The sequence below is a fragment of the Macrosteles quadrilineatus genome, unplaced genomic scaffold, assembly GCF_028750875.1.
Source record: "Macrosteles quadrilineatus isolate MER2022 unplaced genomic scaffold, UCM_ALF_1.0 Scaffold_2__2_contigs__length_208266976, whole genome shotgun sequence".
Taxonomy (NCBI): domain Eukaryota; kingdom Metazoa; phylum Arthropoda; class Insecta; order Hemiptera; family Cicadellidae; genus Macrosteles; species Macrosteles quadrilineatus.
In genome coordinates this window covers 18633953-18657254 of record NW_026542595.1, presented here as the reverse complement: position 1 = coordinate 18657254, position 23302 = coordinate 18633953, and the positions used below count along the sequence as shown (strand labels likewise).

The 23302-nt window shown below is 37.8% G+C and overlaps 1 protein-coding gene across 2 annotated transcripts in view; it reads left to right on the top strand.

The window, feature by feature from the left end:
• Positions 1-632: 632 nt before the first annotated feature.
• LOC128986187 (leucine zipper putative tumor suppressor 2 homolog) overlaps positions 633-23302 on the top strand; it is a 152399-nt gene continuing 129729 nt past the window's right edge. For both annotated transcript variants that reach the window (XM_054406385.1, XM_054406384.1), the window contains exon 1: positions 633-757. The gene's annotated coding sequence lies outside the window, so the exon portion shown is untranslated. The remainder of the gene's footprint in view (positions 758-23302) is intronic.

Below are 23302 nucleotides of genomic sequence, written 5' to 3'. Positions count from 1 at the left end.
AGCTCCTCAAAAAATCCAATTTTGATACTTGTGTCCTTGGACTTTGGGAATATGCCCACTTACACACTTATAATAGAGTAAATCCTGGAATTCTGTAAGGTTCTTGGTCTTCGTCCCGAATAACCGATTTTTAAAACCCCCATTTTCCTAATTAATCCCCCTCAAATTTATTTATTTTATTCTAAGCTATTAATATTTTACTACAAACACAATTCATTAACCTCCCTGTAGCAGCAAACCTAGATATTCGTTTAACATAATGTTATTTAAATAGATTTAATCTAAAATCAATTCAGGCAAATGGTAATTCGCATAGAACACGTAAGAAAAACGGGTACTCTGCTAGTCCCCAAGTACCCTAATCCCTGTGAATATGGAAAATTCGCTACGAACAATTTTCACAATAGTGGGTTACTGCCCACTCCCTTCGGGTTAGTGGTTGATCCAACAGTTGATCAATTAAATATTGCCAAGAATTTATAAGGGACAACTAAGGTTGAAGCGTATTCCGTGACCCGTCGACCGCGGCCCGTGTCTGACCCATGACGTGGCGGGGTGGTGTGGAGGGGAGGGGGTCAGGTGAGGCACACACTGCGCAGTCGTAGACCTAGCCACTGCCCACTGCCCACTTGCCGCGTTTAGTCTCAGCCGTTCAGTGCCGCGCCGCCGCCGCGCAGATTGTGATTCTGTTTCCCGCCTCACTTTCAAAATCGTGACATGACATGAGCTAACGGACATTACGGTGATGAACCCATAGGTGAGTTACAACCATACGCTTGTGTAAGTTATACGTTTGAAACTAGTTCAAAATAATGTATGTCACTGAGATTTTAGATTTCCCATAATCTGAAAAAGTTTGCAATTGAACCTCTGTCAGTAAATTAGCATCTAGGCCCCATAATAATTAATCCATCCTGACATGAACATTGTCTGGTAACTTATTGTGAATGTAACAATGTAGTTTATTTCAAACGAATCGTGTTTAATGTGAAATTTAAGATATAATCTTATTTCACATGAACCCTAAAAAATTTTAAAAAGTGGTTCATAGGATCAAAACTAGAAATAAATGTCCTATAAGTATAGTTTCTAAGCTCACTCGTTTTCTATTTATACGTAAAATAGGTTTTTTTTGTTTTCAGTATATCTGTTTGAACACTTTGATATCTAATTGAAAAAAAAAACAATAAGATATTTTGATTTAAAAATGCATTGTTAGATAGAATATTAAATTTAAAAGAGATTAAATTACTATTTTGTGTACATGTTTAGTATGACTGAGACAACGAATTAAAAAACTAATATTTCAAAAAAAATCAAGATTCAACAATTATTTTTCGTTTTTGACAACTCTTTATCTTTTACCTATTTATTCAAGCTGTTTGCTTACAAGTTTGCCAAAAGTTGTAGAATTTAATGGGGGACAAGGAAATGTGAATTTTTGTCCATATATTTACACTAGGCCTTTACATTTATTTGTATAGATTTTATGGGGATAATTTTTTTCCATATCCAGAAATATTGTAAAGTATATCAAAAGCTAGTTAAATTAAGCTACATAAACAAACTGTAAAACAAATAAACTATATTTAGCTTATTTTTTAACACATCTTAATAAAAGTTGATAGCCTACATTGCTTATCCTAGTTGAGAAGTGTTGTAGGCCTCGTATAATGGCCTAAAATGCCCTTCTTTTTTCATTTTTAATGGTATAAAACAAGCATACTCAGTTCACTTTCCTATGTTAAGCTTGTTGGGGATAATAAAATACGATAGCTTGCATATATTTCCTGAACGTATCTTATTCATATAACATGGTATATGACTTGTTTTAGCTGAGGACTAAAGCTGAGGATCCATTATGGCCTCAAATCTCTGCTAGGTCAATGCTAGAAAGGTTACAGTTTGAAAGGCTGCAAAAATAAAGAAATATCTTTTTTCCTACAGTTACTTGACAAAATGGGCTTCCTTGCTCTGATTTTTGCATACAAAGTAGTTAATTTTGCTGCATTTACTTCTTTTTGCCGCACTCCAGATGTCCAGTATTCCAACCAAACAAAGCAAAACATTGTGCTTTTATTAGTCACGTAATACGTGTACGATTAAAAATAAGTTGGCAACACTTGAAGATACTGTTGAGTCGACTGTCGTATTAATTATCTTGACTTACTACGAAATGCTGCACCAGCTGAACGTAGTCGTTACGATCACCTGGTGCAGCGTTTCCCATTTCGGAGTTAACCTAACCTAAAAACGTGTTGTATAGTGTTTGAAAGACATATATTTATTTGTTTTATAGTAACTGTAGGAAAAACTATAACGCGTAACGTGGAGCACTAGCTACCCAAATAATGAGTAATCTTGTTTTTTTTTTTTCTAGAAAAAAATTGTGTTTAAAAAATGTGTTTAGCACACTCAATATTTCTGCACAAAGTATAAATGAAATCTCACTGAAATGTTATATTCTATCCAATTACAAAAAAGCTTTTTGAAAAATATCGTAGCAATTTTGTTATAAACGTCGACCATTAGACTAACTAAATTTTAGAAAAACTAAACAGGTTTCAGAGCAACAGAAATGTTAAACTAGAGATTTCATAACATAATCTGTAGTCCTCAACTAAAATTAGTCATGTACCAAGTGTTAATCAAATATGCTCAGAAATATGTGAGCTATCGTATTCGATTTTTCCTCAAAACGATAGCATAGGAAAGTGGATATGCTTGTTTTCTACCAATGAAAATGATAAAGAAGGGAATTTTAGGCCATAATACAATGCTTCTCAACTTGATAAATTCATAATAAAAAAAAACTATTAAATAAAAAAAGTTTATATTTTTCCTTGTTCCCCATTAAATTCTACAAACTTTGTTAAAGTCGTAAGGAAAAGGCTTGAATAGTTAGGTACAAAATAAAGAGCTGTCAAAACCAAAAATAATTGTTGAATCTAGATTTTTTAGTAAATATTTTTTACTCCTATTCTCAGTCATACTCAACATGTACACAAAATAGTAATGAAATCTGTTTGAAATTTAATATTCTATCAAACAAAGCATTTAAAAAAATCAAAATATCGTGCAATTTTTCAATCTGGATGTCAAAGTGTTCAACAGATACTAGATACACTGAAAACAAAAAAAAACCTATTTTACATATAAATAGAAAATACCTCCGTCGCAGCAAACCTGCAGACTAAGCAAATTTCAACTTGTCTGATTACAATTTTACAAAAATATTTCCATAAATAAGACCTATTTATTCCCAATTTAAAAAACATTACATTTAACGAGTGCTTAGGTTTGCTGCTACGGGGAAGGTAAAAAGTGTTTTTGACGAAACGTCAATATTAGGCCTATAGGATGAAGTAAATACATTTACCAAATTTTATCAACATATATCCATAAATAAGTAAACTACAACAGTTTTAATTTCCTCCATAAGAATAACTTGGAAATTTTAAATTACACTTGTTTTGAATTTTTTTCGTAATCGTTAGGCATACAACAGTGCTTCAATATACAAAATTATTTATTTTTTAGCTCTACAAAATGGTTTGGAAAGAAATTGCAAAATTTATGTTTTTAGGGTTAAAAATGGGAAACCCCCATTTTGACCCCATAGACCCCCGTTCCCAGAGTCCGATCATGCTGATTCGTTAACTCGTTTGAATTAACGTAGGTTTACACGTTTATACCAAATTTTATCAAAATCGGATCATTTTTGCTTGAGTTATCGTGCTAACGGACACACACACATATACAGGGTGATTGTTACTCACAATGACAAAAGTGTGACAAACTACACGACACTCTTAGCGGTGGGTGCCGGAACATATGCTAACCGCAGTACTGCTGCCGGTCTATATTTATTTATTCTATTTGTCTATGGTGTTACTGATTGTTGCTGATTCTCATCATCCTCGCTGTGCAGGGAAATACTTGGGTGTTACTGATTGTAACTGATTCTCAAACTCCTCACTATGCAGAGAGATGCTATTGTGTTGCTTTTATGATTGATTCTCGCTCTTTATTGAAGGAGCGCGCTAGTATAAAGTAAAATCTCGTTCTCAACTAGCTCACATTTGATTGCATTACCGTGATGATGCAGGTAGGTTACACGGGACGGGATGGTCTGACCGGTTCCTGCTGGAGCCCCGAGGCCGCACGAGCCAGATCTGGGCCAGAGTCTTCCTGTGTGGCACACATCCTGCTTTAAACTAATCATAATCGTAATAGGTATATGTATGTAATCACACAGATCTGCCTTTAGTGATCTATGCTCGTGCATTATTTATTTTTTTTGTTTATATCCCAGAAGATCTCAACATAAAATTTACAGTATTGCATTTTATCGACGCAAAACAAAGTCTAAAAATTATAACTTTACTATTGAAATGTTGTTTGACTTAGATCCACTGTCCAAATTTACTCCATGATATAGGTTGTTCAGAAGCTAATGGGAGAAAGTATGTGTCAGATTGCTGATACCTACCGTTTATTCGTATTCATCTTAAAGTTATCTTCTTCTCTAATACCTAGCATGGGGAGGGGACACTGTTGACAGGGATACTGATACTGTTGTCCGCCAAAGGTCTGTTTTGAAAAAGTTCAAATAATCTTATATGCATATTCAGAACATCGCCATTCAGCAGTTATTACGCGTGTGTGAAGATCCGGCGGTGTAGTTCTACGATTGTTTGGCGATCCGGCGATGTAGTACTGGCGCTTCCCAAACAAGCAGCTAGTAGAATCATGCCCTTCTCGTGACAGTGCGAGTGGTCGCCCCACATCCCTACCTTAAATCTGAAAGGCGTGAGTGAACTGAAAAAAAATTAAACAACGGCCTATAATTTCAAAACAATGTCTTAAGGTCCATCGATGTAGTTGTGGTTGTGACGTATGCGTGGCGATCTGGTTGTGATAGTTCTGACGGTAGTAGGTTTAAATAGTTCTGACGATTGAGTGGCGATTTGGTGGTTTAGTTCTGACGATTGAGAGGCGATCTGGTGGTTTAGTTCTGACGATTGAGTAGTGATCTGGTGGTTTAGTTCTGACGATTGAGGGGCGATCCGGCGATGTAGTACTGGCATCAAGCTTATATTACTAGACAAGCTTAACATCCATCGGTGTAGTTGTGACATGTGACGTATGTATGGCAATCTGGTAGTGTAGTTCTGACGCTTGAGTGGTGATCTGGTGGTTTAGTTCTGACGATTGAGGGGCGATCCGGCGATGTATACTTTAGGCTATATACATCGATGTGTAGTACTAGGTTCAAGCTAATACTACTAGACAAGCTTAACATCCATCGATATAGTTGTGGCATATGTGTGGCAATCTGGTGGTTTAGTTCTGACGATTGAGTAGTGATCTGGTGGTTTAGTTCTGACGATTGAGGGGCGATCCGGCGATGTAGTACTGGCATCAAGCTTATATTACTAGACAAGCTTAACATCCATCGGTGTAGTTGTGACGTATGTATGGCAATCTGGTGGTGTAGTTCTGACGCTTGAGTGGTGATCTGGTGGTTTAGTTCTGACAATTGAGGGGTTGATCCGGTGTTTTAGTTCTGACGATTGACTGGAGATTTGATGGTTTAGTTCTGACGTATATGTGGTGATCTGGTGGTTTAGTTCTGACGATTGAGGGGCGATCCGGCGATGTATACTTTAGGTTATATACATCGATGTGTAGTACTAGGTTCAAGCTAATACTACTAGACAAGCTTAACATCCATCGATATAGTTGTGGCATATGTGTGGCAATCTGGTGGTTAAGTTCTAACGCTTGAGGGGTGATCCATTGGTTTAGTTCTTACGATTGTGTGGCGATCTGACGGTGTAATTTTGAAGCTTGTGTCAGAGTGGTGTGCGCGGTGGACCTGCGGTGTCTTTCAGCGCCGCGCCGTTACTCGCTACGCTCTACGCTTCAATTTGGGCATCAAGCCGACACGCGTAATTGCATTCGCCATTACTAACATAAGAGTGAAACTTAATTGCAGTAGTCGATTGCGCCGCGCTCTTCGACCTCGACCGTTGCCGTGTTGTTGTGCCTCAGCCTCCGTGGCGCCGCCGCACCGTCGTGCTCATGATTTTATCCTGCAGCTCGAGAAGAATTAGCTTTACTCTGCGAGGTTTAACCTATACTGGTTTGTATATTTCTTTAACTTGTCAGGAACAAACTAATTCCAACAAAAAGATATTTGTGAAGCCTATAGGCCTACTCTAACAACCTCTCACGTCAGTCAGTTTCACTTGCAGTCGGCGGGCGTGTCTCTTGTGTTCTTCGAGGTTCATTCCTAATCCTCATTATTTAACCGTGCACTCGTTTGCCTTCCGTCTCCCGTCTCCAGTTTGTAGCGGTGTATATACGACCGTGACATCCACAGTCACTGCAGTACCGGTTTCTGAATGAGGCTTATCGCGGCCCACCATCAGAGACTCGGACTCGGTCGCCGTTCTCAGGCTCAGGCGATCAGTAACCAGGGGCCAGAGTGACCCACAGACGACTGACGACTCTAATCAATGTTATCTACACAACTACACTAACTTAGGAGGTTCAAAAATTATTGTTACATAAAGGAAATATTTTTTTTTTAATTTTATATAATGTAACTTACTATGAAATTTAAGATAAGAAGCTTGTACGTCTTTCGAATTAAAATCTTTGAAGAGGTTTCATCCTTTAACCTATAGCTGGTCGGGAATTTAGTTGGTTTGTTTTATTTTGTAATTTAATACTTGCTTGACGAAATGGTTAAGTAATTTCGACTATGACAAAAACCACGAAAAGTTACAGCAATTAATGTTGTTTATGATATTGAGTATTGTAAAAGATTAAAATACAAGTTGTCGTATACTTTTCAATAATTATCGGGTAAATATAAGCGACTAAGCTATTTAGCGCGGAATACTACTCCCCGGAAAACTATCTCCCCGGAAAACTATCTCCCCAAGGTGAAACGTGACGTCACGAAATCTCCCAGCTAACTAAGCTTTAGTATTTTCCCCTACCCCTGTGTGCAAGGATCGATGATGTATTTAGCGGTTCAAGATGGTTACTACCTACCACACGCGTGATTCCAACTCAAAAGTCGATGGTTAGTACGCCAAGCTGTGATGATAAAGTTTAGTATATTCCATCTACCCCTGTGTGCGAGGATCGATGATGTATTTAGCGGTTCAAGATGGTTACCTACCGAACGCGTGGTTCCAAGACGATGGTTAGTAGGCCTACACCAAGCTGTAATGATAAAGTTTAGTATATCCTGTGTGCAAGGATCGATGATGTATTTAGCGGTTCATGATGGTTACCTACCACATGCGTGATGCCAGCTCAAAAGACGATGGATAGTACACCAACCTGTGATGATAAAGTTTATCAAATGCCCCCTCCCTCATGTGTGCGAGGTGATAAAGTTTAGTATTCCCTCTACCCCTGTGTGCGAGGATCGATGATGTATTTAGCGGTTCATGATGGTTACCTACCACATGCGTGATGCCAACTCAAAAGACGATGGATAGTACACCAACCTGTGATGATAAAGTTTATCAAATGCCCCCTCCCTCATGTGTGCGAGGTGATAAAGTTTAGTATTCCCTCTACCCCTGTGTGCGAGGATCGATGATGTATTTAGCGGTTCATGATGGTTACCTACCACATGCGTGATGCCAACTCAAAAGACGATGGATAGTACACCAACCTGTGATGATAAAGTTTATCAAATGCCCCCTCCCTCATGTGTGCGAGGACCGAGGTGATAAAGTTTAGTATTCCCTCTACCCCTGTGTGCGAGGATCGATTATGTATTTAGCGGTTCATGATGGTTACCTACCACATGCGTGATGCCAACTCAAAAGACGATGGATAGTACACCAACCTGTGATGATAAAGTTTATCAAATGCCCCCTCACCCATGTGTGCGAGGTGATAAAGTTTAGTATTCCCTCTACCCCTGTGTGCGAGGATCGATGATGTATTTAGCGGTTCATGATGGTTACCTACCACATGCGTGATGCCAACTCAAAAGACGTTGGTTAGTACACCAACCTGTGATGATAAAGTTTATCAAATGCCCTCTCCCTCATGTGTGCGAGGTGATAAAGTTTAGTATTCCCTCTACCCCTGTGTGCGAGGATCGATGATGTATTTAGCGGTTCATGATGGTTACCTACCACATGCGCCAACTCAAAAGACGATGGTTAGTACACCAACCTGTGATGATAAAGTTTATCAAATGCCCCCTCCCTCATGTGTGCGAGGTGCGAGGTGCGAGGATCGGTGATGTATTTAACTGTAATGGACCACTGCACGCGTGAGACCTGATCACAAGATGATGGTCGGGAGACCGGTTCCTCAACGACACAAGCAACAACCTTTTACTGGATTTAATTACCAGCCAAATGGTCTGTAGGCAACTTTATAACCACTCTCTGATATTGTTCTTCCTCATCAAGTATTTGAAAAGCGATGACAAATTAACTATCTAAACTTAACAAACAAACGGTTGTTTTGTACAAAAGCAGTAACTTATTTATCTTATATTTACTCATCAAGAATGTTTGTCGGTAAAAACTCTCATCACTAACTCCGAGCTATTAATTTCGCCCCGTTTTCTTCTGTGCATAGGTTCAGATTATCTATCTATCTATCCATTCTATATAATACGCTAAGCCGATTTTTGTGAACAGATCTCCTCCCTCATTTTTGGACCGATTTTCACGATTAAATTGTCAAACGAATGGTCCTGATCTGTAGTTTTGCAAAGAGTTTTCATTTTTTTTACTTTCTCCCCCTATACCATAGTATATGGAGAAAGTATTGTTTTCGTCAAAATTTTCGAGTTTGAGTTTTGAGTGGATATATTCGTTTTGGGTCCCCCTGGACCCAAAAAAGTGGTTTTCGAAGTGATGTCTGTGTGTGTGTGTGTGTGTGTGTGTGTCTGTGTGTCTGGATGTGTACAGAGCTAGAGACCACACCTGTGGTCCGATTTCGATGAAATTTGGTATGTAGGTTCTAATCCATGGTATCTCCAGGCGTTTTTTTCATTTTTTTGAAATTTTTATTTTTAATGGGGATTTTCCCATAAAAACCCATAAAAAACCGGAAAAATCGGATTTTCTCGAAAATGGCCCGAACGATTTTGATAAAAATTTAGTATGTTGTAGCCCTTTAAATTCTGAATAAAATGGTACAAATCCCATATCTGTAAAAATTACGGTTCAAAAGTTATGGTCAAATATGTTATTTTCCCATAAAAACCCCATAAAATAACGAAAAATAGGATTTTTTTAAAAAAATCCGGTTTTGATTTAACATAGTATGTTATAGTCTTTACAGTTTTGATAGTTTTTCTTAATTCTTTAGAAATTTTTATTTTTAATGGGGATTTTCCCATAAAACCCCATAAAATAACGGAAAAATATGATTTTCCCAAAAATGGCCCGAACGATTTTGATAAAAAATTAGTATGTTATAGTCCTTTATATTCTGAACAAAATGGTACAAATCCCATTTCTGTAAAAATTACGGTTCAAAAGTTATTGTAAATTATGTAATTTCCCCATAAAACCCCCATAAAATAACAGAAAAATCTGATTTTCCCAACAATGGCCCGAACGATTTTGATAAAAATTTAGCATGTTATAGTCCTTTAAATTGTGAACAAAATTGTACAAATCCCATTTGCGTATATTTACTCTCACCACTTACATATGATAAAGGTTTTTGACAAACTTATGGGAGAAAGTATGTGTCAGAATGCTGATACCGTTTATTTTAATCTTTATTAGTTCGGGCTGGATCTTCCATCAAAGTTGGGTTTTCTCCCATAAGAATAACATGGTGGAATCTAAATATTTAATTGGAAACTTTGTCTCCACTAATTTAAGAGAACGACTGGGCTTAGAAACTTGTTAGAAGTTTCCAAAGAAATGTATTGGTCTGTAGATGAGTTATCAAAAGAAAAACGAAGTAAATTGCCTTAGGACTCTGCCCCAGAAGCCTTTAAAAGATCCCTCCACAGATTTGTTTACATTTTTGCCATGTGGATAATGTACTGTTATTGAAACAGCTGTTAATTTTTAAATTGTATTTTAAACAACACACATTTATTGAGAGTTACTGAATTGACCAAAGGAAGTATTTACAATGTTATTTTCTTGAACTCTATTGAACTCTCTTGAAGAGAGCCTTTGAATGTTATTGGACTAACGAAAAAGGGTTGTGCATGTTTACTAGCGCTACTCAACAACAGAAACAATTTAATTTTCTTAAAGTGCACTGAGCAGCAGCCTAAAAAATACTATGTAACTTCCTCATATAGTTACATACCCCCGCCGCAGCAAACCTGCAGACTAAGCGAATTTCCATTTGACTGATTGGATTTACACTGAAATGTCTACTTAAAAATATAACATTTTTATTCTTGTTTTAATTAAATAGAATTAGTTTAACAAGTGCTTAGGTTTGCTGCATCAGGGAGGGTAAAACTGTTTTTTTTTTGTAAAATGTGAATAGTTAGTAAGAAATAAAAACATTTTCAAAATTTGATCAAAACATGTTCACAAACAAGCAAACTACAACAGTTTACTTATTCTCCATAAGAATAACATGGGAATTTTAAATTTACAATTTTTTGGAATTTTCTCCGTAACCATTAGGCGCATAATAACGCTTCAATATACTAAATTATTTGTTTTTTTAAGCTCTACAAAATGGTTTGGAAAAAAATTGCTAAATTTTATGTTTTTTGGGTCAAAAATGGGAAAAACCTATTTTTACCCCATAAAACCCCCCGTAAACCCCCGTTCCCATGATCTGATCATGCTGGATCGCGAACTCGTTCAAATAAACGTACGTTTACACGTTTGTACCAAATTTCATCAAAATTGGATCATTTTTGCTCGAGTTATCGTGCTGACGGACACATATATATATATATATAAATATATAAATATATAAATATATATATATATATATGAATTTGAACGGATGGTGTTTTTGGCCTCTAGGGACCTCAAAACGAAAAAAAAAATCGGTCCCGCGTCCAGGTCTTACCATGAGTACTACGGTAATAGCTTATTCCCTATATGGGAAATTCGCTAAAAATGCTCAAACTCGCTATGTGACATTTATAATTCGGCTTATATTTCTACAACAGTTATTCAACTGCAGAAGAAGTTCAGTGTCTAATAACATCCAAACACAAAATCCTTGCCTAAAATGGTACATATCTTGACAAAGTATTTGCAGTGGCCTATATTACGGACCCCACTGGGCCCACTGGGTTGGAAAGTAACACGATATTTTGGCTGTAAGAGTAAATACTATTTAAGCAGCTACTGTCATGACATAAAGGTCATATTCCTTTTAAACTACATCACATTATCCTTTATAAGATGTTGATTAACAATGCATGTAAACGTCAATATTTACGTAACAGCCAATTTACAGTACGTTTTTCTCTTTGGGTATGTCACATTGCTATTTCATTTGCATTATTTGTTGCCAATGAAGCCACACGACAATATACACGAGGAGGCCACTAACCGTCGATTTCGACCGAGTCTATTTATTTATTATTACGCTACATGAAACGTTGTAAACCATAAGGCTTTTTTGTTTCAAGATTTAACCACAGATATTATATACCAAAATGTTTGTCTGGGTGTGTAGATTTGCAAACTGACCTTCCTTTTTTTGAAAAAGAACGTTGGGCTATGCCCCAGCGGCTTTTAAAGTTCCCATGTTATCCTTATGAAGAATATATTTGTATACATTATGATTAGCTGGATAATTAAATTGCTGTTAATATTTTAGTTGTAACTAGCTGTTTGCCCGTTCTACGTACGGGAATCTTGTAGTAAGTTAAAACCTTATATTCAGAACAGGAGTTGGTTTGCATATTTAGTGTGCATTTTTCCAGATTTGATGGCAAAACTATAATTGTTTAGGAATACATATAAACCTTCTCAAATACAATATCTGACAGTTTCAAAGCCAAAACGAATGCTTCACAATTAAATGTCACCCGATCGTGTTAGTCCATATTTTATATCTAACGATAAAAGGAATTGCTTTACAGTATAGATCTATGAGGCATAGCCCTAAGGTAGGCCTGTAATTGAAAGTTACTTTTCACACTGGTTAATGTTAAAACACTACCTAAACCTCACTACCACATACTTTTTTCGGGTTGAAATTTTTATTAACAATGGTGCTCTTGTCTTTTCCACGAAAAATAAGGACATTAATGCGTAACCAATAGACATACACACACAAATACAGAATTGAGTCTACACAACATTTTGGAGTCCAGACAGAAAACGCTAAAAATTATACAGTAAGACATCAACTAAATTTAATAAGCAATAAGGCGCAGTGTTTATAAATAAATATTGAAAATAGTGATGTGTTTGTATGTAAAAATGATTCTTATTGCTACCACCGGTTCTAAAGAAAAGTAGCAGTATCAAAAACCAACGTTTACATTTGAGAAAAGATGTTAACATATTAATGACAGTTTGAAGAAACCACCTTTATCCAAACAAAGGTTTCTTATATAAAAGATTACGTAATCTCTAAACGATAATCGGTACATATATCTAGCAAACATTCGGAGTAAATGTGACAAAAAACGCACGAATCTGGGGCTTTGTACGTTTGTAGTTTTATTTCCTAAGTAGGAAAAGTACCGATATCGTTGTCGAAATGTAAGTAAGTAGAAACCAAAAGTGACACATTGGATAAGCGAGTTTAGCTACATCTTTTAAGTTAAACCGCTGTTACGGTACGATCACAGCGAAATCAGAAAGATCTTCCAAGATCGCAGCAACATCCACGATCACCCACTGCAGTTGTGATTTGTTTACTTTGCACTTAACACAACTGTAACACAACTGCCCTTGAAGCGCCGTCAATGAGTGGACACCTTTGTAAGCTACGGTATTGGTGACGATGATTAAAAAAATGTAAGTTTCCTTGCACTAATACAACACTGAGTCATGGTATTTTCCCCGGTTATCAAAACTCAAGAACAATCGTTGCACTTGCGATTAATTAAACCGGTTAAGTAAGGCACAACGTTTTTAATCTCACTTGGTTTGGATGTGCTGACAAAACTTGATCGGAAATGGTTGCGGTATTTGTAAACAACTTTGAATGTAAACATATCAGTGACAGCTAGAAGTGAGAACTAATCCAAACAGCTGATCGTTATTTCATAAAATGTAATTGTAATCGAACAAAATTGGGTTTTTGGTGGTTTGTTGTTTTGTTTTCAAAGAAGCGAGGCCATGTTTTTATAGCCAAAGACACTCTCACCAATTCAGTTAAGACAGAAAAATGATTAGAATCTTGATCGGTACTCTAGTTTTCTAGGATTAGGACGCGTAAAATGACATTTTGGCGTTACAGACGGAGTCACAGAATGGACAAACAGACAGACATACAGACAGAAATTGAGATAAGACTCGTTTCGGCTATCTTAGGCTATGAAACGTAAAAATAACCAAAAACTGCATGATTATAAGCAATGTACAGACAAAACCGGTGCACTGATTTCGAGCACTCACTGAAGCGGCAGTAATGGGATCGCTAATCCTGTGGTGATTTCGAGCATGGAACCTCCAGCTCTGGAAGGACAATGCATCTATATGTTTATTGATGAAATAGCTACCTTAAAATTTATCATTGGTTTTGGATCCTAGGTAGCCTAAATAGGTGTTCAAAGTCTGAGATAACAAAAACGTACTACTGTATTATTTATTTAAGTAATACAGTTCAATTTTGTTTCTTAATTAAATTGTGGGTGTGAAACCATTTTAGGGCATTTTCAAAGAACCAACATTGTATCTTTTGCATACTGACCTCGTTGCAAAGCATGGGTATAGTAGATAGTTTTTGTATAAATGTCTAAATCAAAATTTATTCTAACGAGTTCGTGAACAAGCATGATCTGACCATGGGGACGGAGAATTATGGTGGTTTTTTTATGGTAAATTTGGGTTTCCCTATTTTTGAGTTTCACATCCTAGGATTCCCCGATTTCTCTTTACACAATTTTCGTAAGCATGTTTGTACGGTGAAAAGTTCAAATTATTCAAATTGAAAATTGATTCAAATAACTTAATTTATATGAAAGAAATTCAAAACATCGTAAATCTAAAGCTCTCAAATTATTCTTATGCAGAATAAGTTAACTGTTGTATAATTTTTTTTTTTGTTTTTTTTTTTTTAGTTTGCTTGTTTTTGGATATATTTTATCCAGTTTTGTCCAGTTTTTTAACAGTTTTGTCTGTTAAAACTGTAATTTTATTTATATAGATTTAAGGAAACGTGTGCTACAAACATTTACTGACTTGATTGAAATGAAATATTTTTACTAAATTATATTAATACAATGGAAAAAGTGAGAAAGCCTGGAAAATTTGGTACACTAAAAAGAAAACTGAATTAACACTGTGCTGCATTCCTTGAGCAATCATTTAAAGAGCCGATTTGCGAACTATGGAAACATAAAAAAGTCATAGAACAATTTAAAGAAATAGAGATAATGTGTTTTAGCGAATTTCCCATATAGGGAATAAGCTATTACCGTAGTACTCATGGTAAGACCTGGACCCGGGACCAATTTACTTTTTCATTTTTAAGTTCCCTAGAGGCCAAAAACACCATCCGTTCAAATATATATATATATATATATATATATATATATATGTGTGTGTGTGTGTGTGTGTGTGTGTGTGTGTGTCCGTTAGCACGATAACTCGAGCAAAAATGATCCGATTTTGATGAAATTTGGTACAAACGTGTAAATATACATTTATTCAAACGAGTTCGCGAATCACCATGATTGGACTATGGGAACAGGGGTTTATGGGGGGTTTTATGGGGTAAAAATAGGTTTTTCCCATTTTTTACCCTAAAATAACAAAATTTTACAATTTGTTTCCAAACCATTTTGTAGAGCTTAAAAAACAAATAATTTAGTATATTGGGGAGCGAGCTGGCGTAGTGGTTAGAGCGCGGAAAAGTTCCCGGGGTTCTATACCCGCCAAGTCACCAATGGATTTTATCTAAGTGATAATGCCGCAACCCCTAGGTCTAGCCTGAAGTAATGTGAAAAACAATCCCAGGCTCGTGCCTAGCGTCCTAGGACAAAAAAAAGTATATTGAAGCGTTATTATGCGCCTAATGGTTGCGGAGAAAATTCCAAAAAATTGTAAATTTAAAATTCCCATGTTATTCTTATGGGGAATAAGTCAACTGTTGTAGTTTGCTTGTTTATGAACAAATTTCGTTCGAATTTGGAAAATACATTAATTTCTTACTAAACTATTAAGATTTTACAAAAAAAACACTTTTTAACCCCCCCCTGTTGCAGCAAACCTATGTACCCGTTAAACTAATTATATTTGCAAACCCAATCAGGCAGATGGAAATTCGCTAAGTCTGCAGGTTTGCTGCGGCGGGGGTATTTTTGAATTTATAATCTTTATTATGGACAACCTAATGCGGCTATGAGTGGAAACATTTGTAGAAAACACTAAAAAACAAGACTAGCTTTTAAAAAAATAAAAATAAATTACAAGAAATGTTGATTATATTGAACTGTTACGTACATCTTGAGTATCTCCATAATCTTTGAGTCGACTCTTTTAAAGTCGTCGGAAATTATTACTGTTATTCGTTTGAAAATAACGCCTGTAATACTTCGCGATTGCTCGAATTTGAGCAACAGGTACACTATACACTAGTCATTATTATTTATTATGACAGTCGAATGCCAACAAATTCAATCGACCTTCTTGCTACTTTGGTACTTTATTGTGTTTTACTGTATGCAATCCAATTTTCTAGCGTTATATTTTACATAATCGTTTGAACTCCCTGGCTTACATGGTGCCGTTCAGCCACTGTTTCCTGTCCTAAGCCATATAAAAATTAAATCTTGTTTAGTTCCATTGTGGGATTACAGGTATATTGGTAATATAAGTGTCACCTAACACCAGTTTCCATCCGCTAAATACAATAATCAACCCTCATGTCTACATTACAGCCAAAGAGACTTCCGTTGATGTTTGTTTATTGACTTTCTTGCGACGTTTTGAAATCCCCGGGCTCGGTCTAAAGGCTAATGGAAGTGACAAAACCCAAGACAGGCTGTCAATCAGTTATCGACCGTATCAGTTTCGGACAATCGTCTGAGTGGAACGGATCGGAACGCTTTGTGGTCGGAGCTGGAGTTCCCGGTACTATGACGTCACAGCTACAGTCACCTTCCCTTGACAACTACGGATTGTATCCATCCTTTGTGCGTTGCGAGGCTCTAATCGATTGTTTGAGGTTGACATTATTAAACGCCATTTTATAAAACTTAATACCTTTATGCCTTAGCCACGCATTAAAATCAAATATCACCTCAGTTACGAGTACGTAAATTCGTCAGGTGGTTTATAAAAGAAGGTTTATTGTTAACTTTCTAATTATTTCTTTATTTTATAAGCTTAACCACGTGCCAGTTATACGGTAGCCGGAGCCATATATGTGCCGAATTCCAGATCGATGTAACAAGTATTCAAACTTTACTAGTATTATATAATATAGGATAGTAAATTAATAAAAGTCGTTCTACATGCAGCAGATCTAGGGAACATAATAATTGTATAACACTGTTGTTGTGGTTGTACTGTAAAGCCATTTCTGATCCACTACGCCGACTACGCCTAACCTAAATGAATACGTCATGCCGTAGTTATTATAATCATTACTTTAGAATTTTAGGCTACTTAAGTACTTTAGTATTTTAATTTTAATAATATAATTTTTTATTTGTTATCTTACTTTAGTATTTAGAATTAGTATGTAGGAAGATCAGTAGTTTCTTTAGCGAATATCATTGGTCGGGGACAGAAGGGTTCAGTTTTAAACCATCGAAAAGCTACCGACTTTTCTTAAGATTGAATTGGCAACATTATGACTGTAGGCAAGCCCTACAATGTGCGTAATGGATGTGAAGGTGAAGGTGCAAGTATAGACGGGTGTATTGTATATTCCAGCGGCCCACACGTCTCTCTGGTGCCAGGCCTGTGTCCTCCTGACTGTCTTACTCAACCTCTACAGTCACTCTCTTACTCTACCATACATTATGACTGCTAGGCAAGCCCTACAATGTGCGTAATGGATGTGAAGGTGAAGGTGCAAGTATAGACGGGTGTATTGTATATTCCAGCGGCCCACACGTCTCTCTGGTGCCAGGCCTGTGTCCTCCTGACTGTCTTACTCAACCTCTACAGTCACTCTCTTACTCTACCATACATTATGACTGTAGACAAGCCCTACAATGTGCGTAATGGATGTGAAGGTGAAGGTGCAAGTATAGACGGGTGTATTGTATATTCCAGCGGCCCACACGTCTCTCTGGTGCCAGGCCTGTGTCCTCCTGACTGTCTTACTCCACCTCTACAGTCACTCTCTTACTCTACCATACATTATGACTGTAGACAAGCCCTACAATGTGCGTAATGGATGTGAAGGTGAAGGTGCATGTATAGACGGGTGTATTGTATATTCCAGCGGCCCACACGTCTCTCTGGTGCCAGGCCTGTGTCCTCCTGACTGTCTTACTCAACCTCTACAGTCACTCTCTTACTCTACCATACATTATGACTGCTAGGCAAGCCCTACAATGTGCGTAATGGATGTGAAGGTGAAGGTGCAAGTATAGACGGGTGTTGTATATTATTCCAGCGGCCCACACGTCTCTCTGGTGCCAGGCCTGTGTCCTCCTGACTGTCTTACTCCACCTCTACAGTCACTCTCTTACTCTACCATACATTATGACTGCTAGGCAAGCCCTACAATGTGCGTAATGGATGTGAAGGTGAAGGTGCAAGTATAGACGGGTGTATTGTATATTCCAGCGGCCCACACGTCTCTCTGGTGCCAGGCCTGTGTCCTCCTGACTGTCTTACTCCACCTCTACAGACACTCTCTTACTCTACCATACATTATGACTGCTAGGCAAGCCCTACAATGTGCGTAATGGATGTGAAGGTGAAGGTGCAAGTATAGACGGGTGTATTGTATATTCCAGCGGCCCACACGTCTCTCTAGGGCCAGGCCTGTGTCCTCCTGACTGTCTTACTCCACCTCTACAGTCACTCTCTTACTCTACCATACATTATGACTGCTAGGCAAGCCCTACAATGTGCGTAATGGATGTGAAGGTGAAGGTGCAAGTATAGACGGGTGTATTGTATATTCCAGCGGCCCACACGTCTCTCTGGTGCCAGGCCTGTGTCCTCCTGACTGTCTTACTCCACCTCTACAGTCACTCTCTTACTCTACCATACATTATGACTGCTAGGCAAGCCCTACAATGTGCGTAATGGATGTGAAGGTGAAGGTGCAAGTATAGACGGGTGTATTGTATATTCCAGCGGCCCACACTTCTCTCTGGTGCCAGGCCTGTGTCCTCCTGACTGTCTTACTCCACCTCTACAGTCACTCTCTTACTCTACCATACATTATGACTGCTAGGCAAGACCTACAATGTGCGTAATGGATGTGAAGGTGAAGGTGCATGTATAGACGGGTGTATTGTATATTCCAGCGGCCCACACGTCTCTCTGGTGCCAGGCCTGTGTCCTCCTGACTGTCTTACTCCACCTCTACAGTCACTCTCTTACTCTACCATACATTATGACTGCTAGGCAAGACCTACAATGTGCGTAATGGATGTGAAGGTGAAGGTGCAAGTATAGACGGGTGTATTGTATATTCCAGCGGCCCACACGTCTCTCTGGTGCCAGGCCTGTGTCCTCCTGACTGTCTTACTCAACCTCTACAGTCACTCTCTTACTCTACCATACATTATGACTGCTAGGCAAGCCCTACAATGTGCGTAATGGATGTGAAGGTGAAGGTGCAAGTATAGACGGGTGTATTGTATATTCCAGCGGCCCACACGTCTCTCTGGTGCCAGGCCTGTGTCCTCCTGACTGTCTTACTCCACCTCTACAGTCACTCTCTTACTCTACCATACATTATGACTGCTAGGCAAGCCCTACAATGTGCGTAATGGATGTGAAGGTGAAGGTGCAAGTATAGACGGGTGTATTGTATATTCCAGCGGCCCACACGTCTCTCTGGTGCCAGGCCTGTGTCCTCCTGACTGTCTTACTCCACCTCTACAGTCACTCTCTTACTCTACCATACATTATGACTGCTAGGCAAGCCCTACAATGTGCGTAATGGATGTGAAGGTGAAGGTGCAAGTATAGACGGGTGTATTGTATATTCCAGCGGCCCACACGTCTCTCTGGTGCCAGGCCTGTGTCCTCCTGACTGTCTTACTCCACCTCTACAGTCACTCTCTTACTCTACCATACATTATGACTGCTAGGCAAGCCCTACAATGTGCGTAATGGATGTGAAGGTGAAGGTGCAAGTATAGACGGGTGTATTGTATATTCCAGCGGCCCACACTTCTCTCTGGTGCCAGGCCTGTGTCCTCCTGACTGTCTTACTCCACCTCTACAGTCACTCTCTTACTCTACCATACATTATGACTGCTAGGCAAGACCTACAATGTGCGTAATGGATGTGAAGGTGAAGGTGCATGTATAGACGGGTGTATTGTATATTCCAGCGGCCCACACGTCTCTCTGGTGCCAGGCCTGTGTCCTCCTGACTGTCTTACTCCACCTCTACAGTCACTCTCTTACTCTACCATACATTATGACTGCTAGGCAAGACCTACAATGTGCGTAATGGATGTGAAGGTGAAGGTGCATGTATAGACGGGTGTATTGTATATTCCAGCGGCCCACACGTCTCTCTGGTGCCAGGCCTGTGTCCTCCTGACTGTCTTACTCAACCTCTACAGTCACTCTCTTACTCTACCATACATTATGACTGCTAGGCAAGCCCTACAATGTGCGTAATGGATGTGAAGGTGAAGGTGCAAGTATAGACGGGTGTTGTATATTATTCCAGCGGCCCACACGTCTCTCTGGTGCCAGGCCTGTGTCCTCCTGACTGTCTTACTCAACCTCTACAGTCACTCTTACTCTACCATACATTATGACCTCATAAGTAACAATTGCTCCTCACACAAATGTAATGCAGTGAAGGATGTGTTGCATAGAAGGGGAAAACGGTGCAAAGGTTTTAATGTGTTAATAGATACAAAAAGATTGGCGTTTACTCAACTAGTACTTCTTTGGAAATCTAAATAAAATTCTAAAAGTTTTAATCGTCTACATGTAAATCAAGCGTGTTTGAAATTTCCTTTTGTAAAATTATTTTTGAGTGTTTTTGGTGACTAAGCAAATTTCAATTTGTCAGATTGGACTTTTACTCAAATATTTTCATTAAAATATTTATTCCTCATTTAAATAACGTTAGATTTAACGATTTCCTAGATTTGCTGCTTTGGGGAAGGCAAACAAAAATATCTAAAGAAAACAGATTACTATGACACTATAGGAAACTCTGCCTGTAGAACTTAAAAGAAACCAGTGCACCAGGTCATAATGGAATAAAGGTACTACAACAAGAATAAGAACCAGAACGAGGACAATATGGCATTAAGACGTACGGAAGACCTGGTACGTCAGTACCCTAGGTCCAGGATACAGGACATCAGGACCGTAGACGAATACCAAATACGGTCCCGAGGCTTTACAAACATAACAGTAATGACATTGTGTTTACCTAAGTCACGTTGGCTTTGCCCAAATCTGAAGTAACAATACTAATGAAGTCAGTTCCTGGACACGGTCATCTACGGAGAAGACAATTGCTTCCTGCATGATAACGAGGGATGCAACTTCCGACACCGTATCCTCCTCCTACATTGTTTCGCACTGCTGGCTGCTGGCTCCGAGGGCAACAATCTACAGTACCTGTTGTAGTTGTACTAACACCAAGTGTGTTTCTACACCATTTAAAATAACTCGTTTAGAAATTGACATAAACTCTATGATTTTAGAGAGAACTCCCGAATTTAAAGCTCTACATTTACTGTACGCCCATACAGTACAGTACAGGAACCTCGGTGCCAGTAGTGGTGGTTATGGTGGGCCCGGGTCAGCCAAGTGGTGCGAGTTATAGCAACCAGGTCGTGGGAAAGGCCATTCGAACGACGCGTGTGGTGCACAACGCCGAATTATCGCACAAAGAGTAGTAAACGTCGTGATTTATTTGTAGTTTCGCGCCAAGCGGCGGTTTCCTCTTTGAAGCCGGATGGAGTTTGTGTTTGTGGCCAAACGAGATTGAGAAACAAGAAACGATCCACGTCTGCAATGTATCAGGGTATCCGGCGCCGCGCGGCAACTCAAGGCGGACTTGTCACCTTTGAGACAACTGCTGCTGTAGTCTATCAAGTGCCGAAGTGATTAGTAAATGCATGACCGGTACTTGCCCACCTAAGCATAACACAGCCTTGCGCTTAAGCCATTTCGACAAAGAGATCAGTTTTTTGTCTTTCGTAGCTTAACTTATTATGAGTAAGTAGTAAACCCTATCAGGAAATTTACTTACTTACTGATACTGATATATAAAATAAAATATAAGATTAATCGCGTACAGGTCTACCTTTACTCTGACAAATGGACAAATCTGACAAATTAGTTATATTTCCATTCGGTTTTTATCTACACACTACTCATGTTCAAGTAAAGATGGCAGTTGTTTATAATAAACATCAGTTCAATGTAAATTGTGTTTTTTTAGAACCCAAACTTGATTTATAAAAAAAATTCCCCATTATCATTTAATAACTTCTTCATCAGCATTGTACGTGTTATTAAATTTAGACCCATCAGACCCAATAGGCGAATGACAAGAATCTTATTTTATATTATCATTTGTAATGCCGAGTCCCAATGTCCATGTAAATGGACATGCTGTAAAATTACCATTTTTCATGAAAAAAAAATTTGGGTTTTGTTAAGTCTATATAAAAAGGTTTTAATAAAAAAAAATGTTTTTCCAAAAAAATAAAATTTGGGTCTGAAAGGGTTAATAGACTACTTCACTCGGTATAGTTTATTTCCATTGTAAAAGCAATATTTTAGAATATAAGATAGTGTATAAATCCACCAACATAGGTTTTTAACCTAAGGTGGTTATTGTTTTTCTCTTTTTTCATGTGTAAATGTATTTTGTGTTGTGTATGGAAAAAACAATAAAGATTTCTAAAAAAAAAAAAATATAAAGGAAACTCGCGTTTTATTTACAACTAATTTTGGCTTTTATTGAGCGAAGCTCATTGAGATTAGACCTTGTGCAAACTATGTAATCAATTAACTCGAAAATGACTGAACATATTTAATACAAACTTTCCAGGGTTATTTTGACAAACAGTGTTCATGTTATTAAACAAACGAATTTCAATTTGATAATGTCTGTACAATTTAAAACGAACATAATGTTTTTAGCATTAGCCTTATGAGTTGCCATGATGGTTACGAGATAACAACTTGGATGTAAACAAAGAATCATAGAATATGTTTGATAGGTCGTTAGCAAATACGATCTAAATATAGCACAAAGGATATAAATATAATAATATTAAATATTTATTTCAGTGATAAACCAGCCCAAGGAAAATAATCTATCAGAACTATTTTCACCTATATCGAGTGATCTTCAGTGTAATGTTTGCTAAAAAGTAACAACTGATGTTACTCCCTTTGTACTGTATTTTGTAATTTGCAAGTATACTGTGGATGGATTGTTATAAACACATGTTACAAGTCTTTTTTGTTATTTACTTTTCTCTTGTTATTTTGCTCGAACAACATGGTTACTTGGCAATCCATAAGACCAATGTTACAAATATTGAATTTCAATTTCATTTGTTAATTAGATTTTTGTTGGCAGTATTAGTTGCATTTACGTTTTAGGCCAGAAATAAATTATTTACAGCATTTGAAGGAAATCGTTGAAGCCGTTTTCAAAATCTTTATACAAGCAAGTAAGCATCCAAGCATACATACAAGCAAACTTTGCTCATATAAGAATATAAAAATAGGACAGCAATTGACACGGTTCTTAATTACTCCACACAACCCTGGCTTACCCTTGATACTCGCCTTTGATGCTAGTATTGAGAAAAACAGTACTGTTCTGCTGCATTATTGGATGTTCAACAGGCTTTTGACAAGGTGTGGCATGTTGGACTTCTGTTTAAACTCAAAACGTCTCTCCCTCACTCTTTGTATAAACCTTCTAAAATCATATCTGACCAATCGATCTTTTCAAACAAAATTCGAAAATTCTTTATCTGATC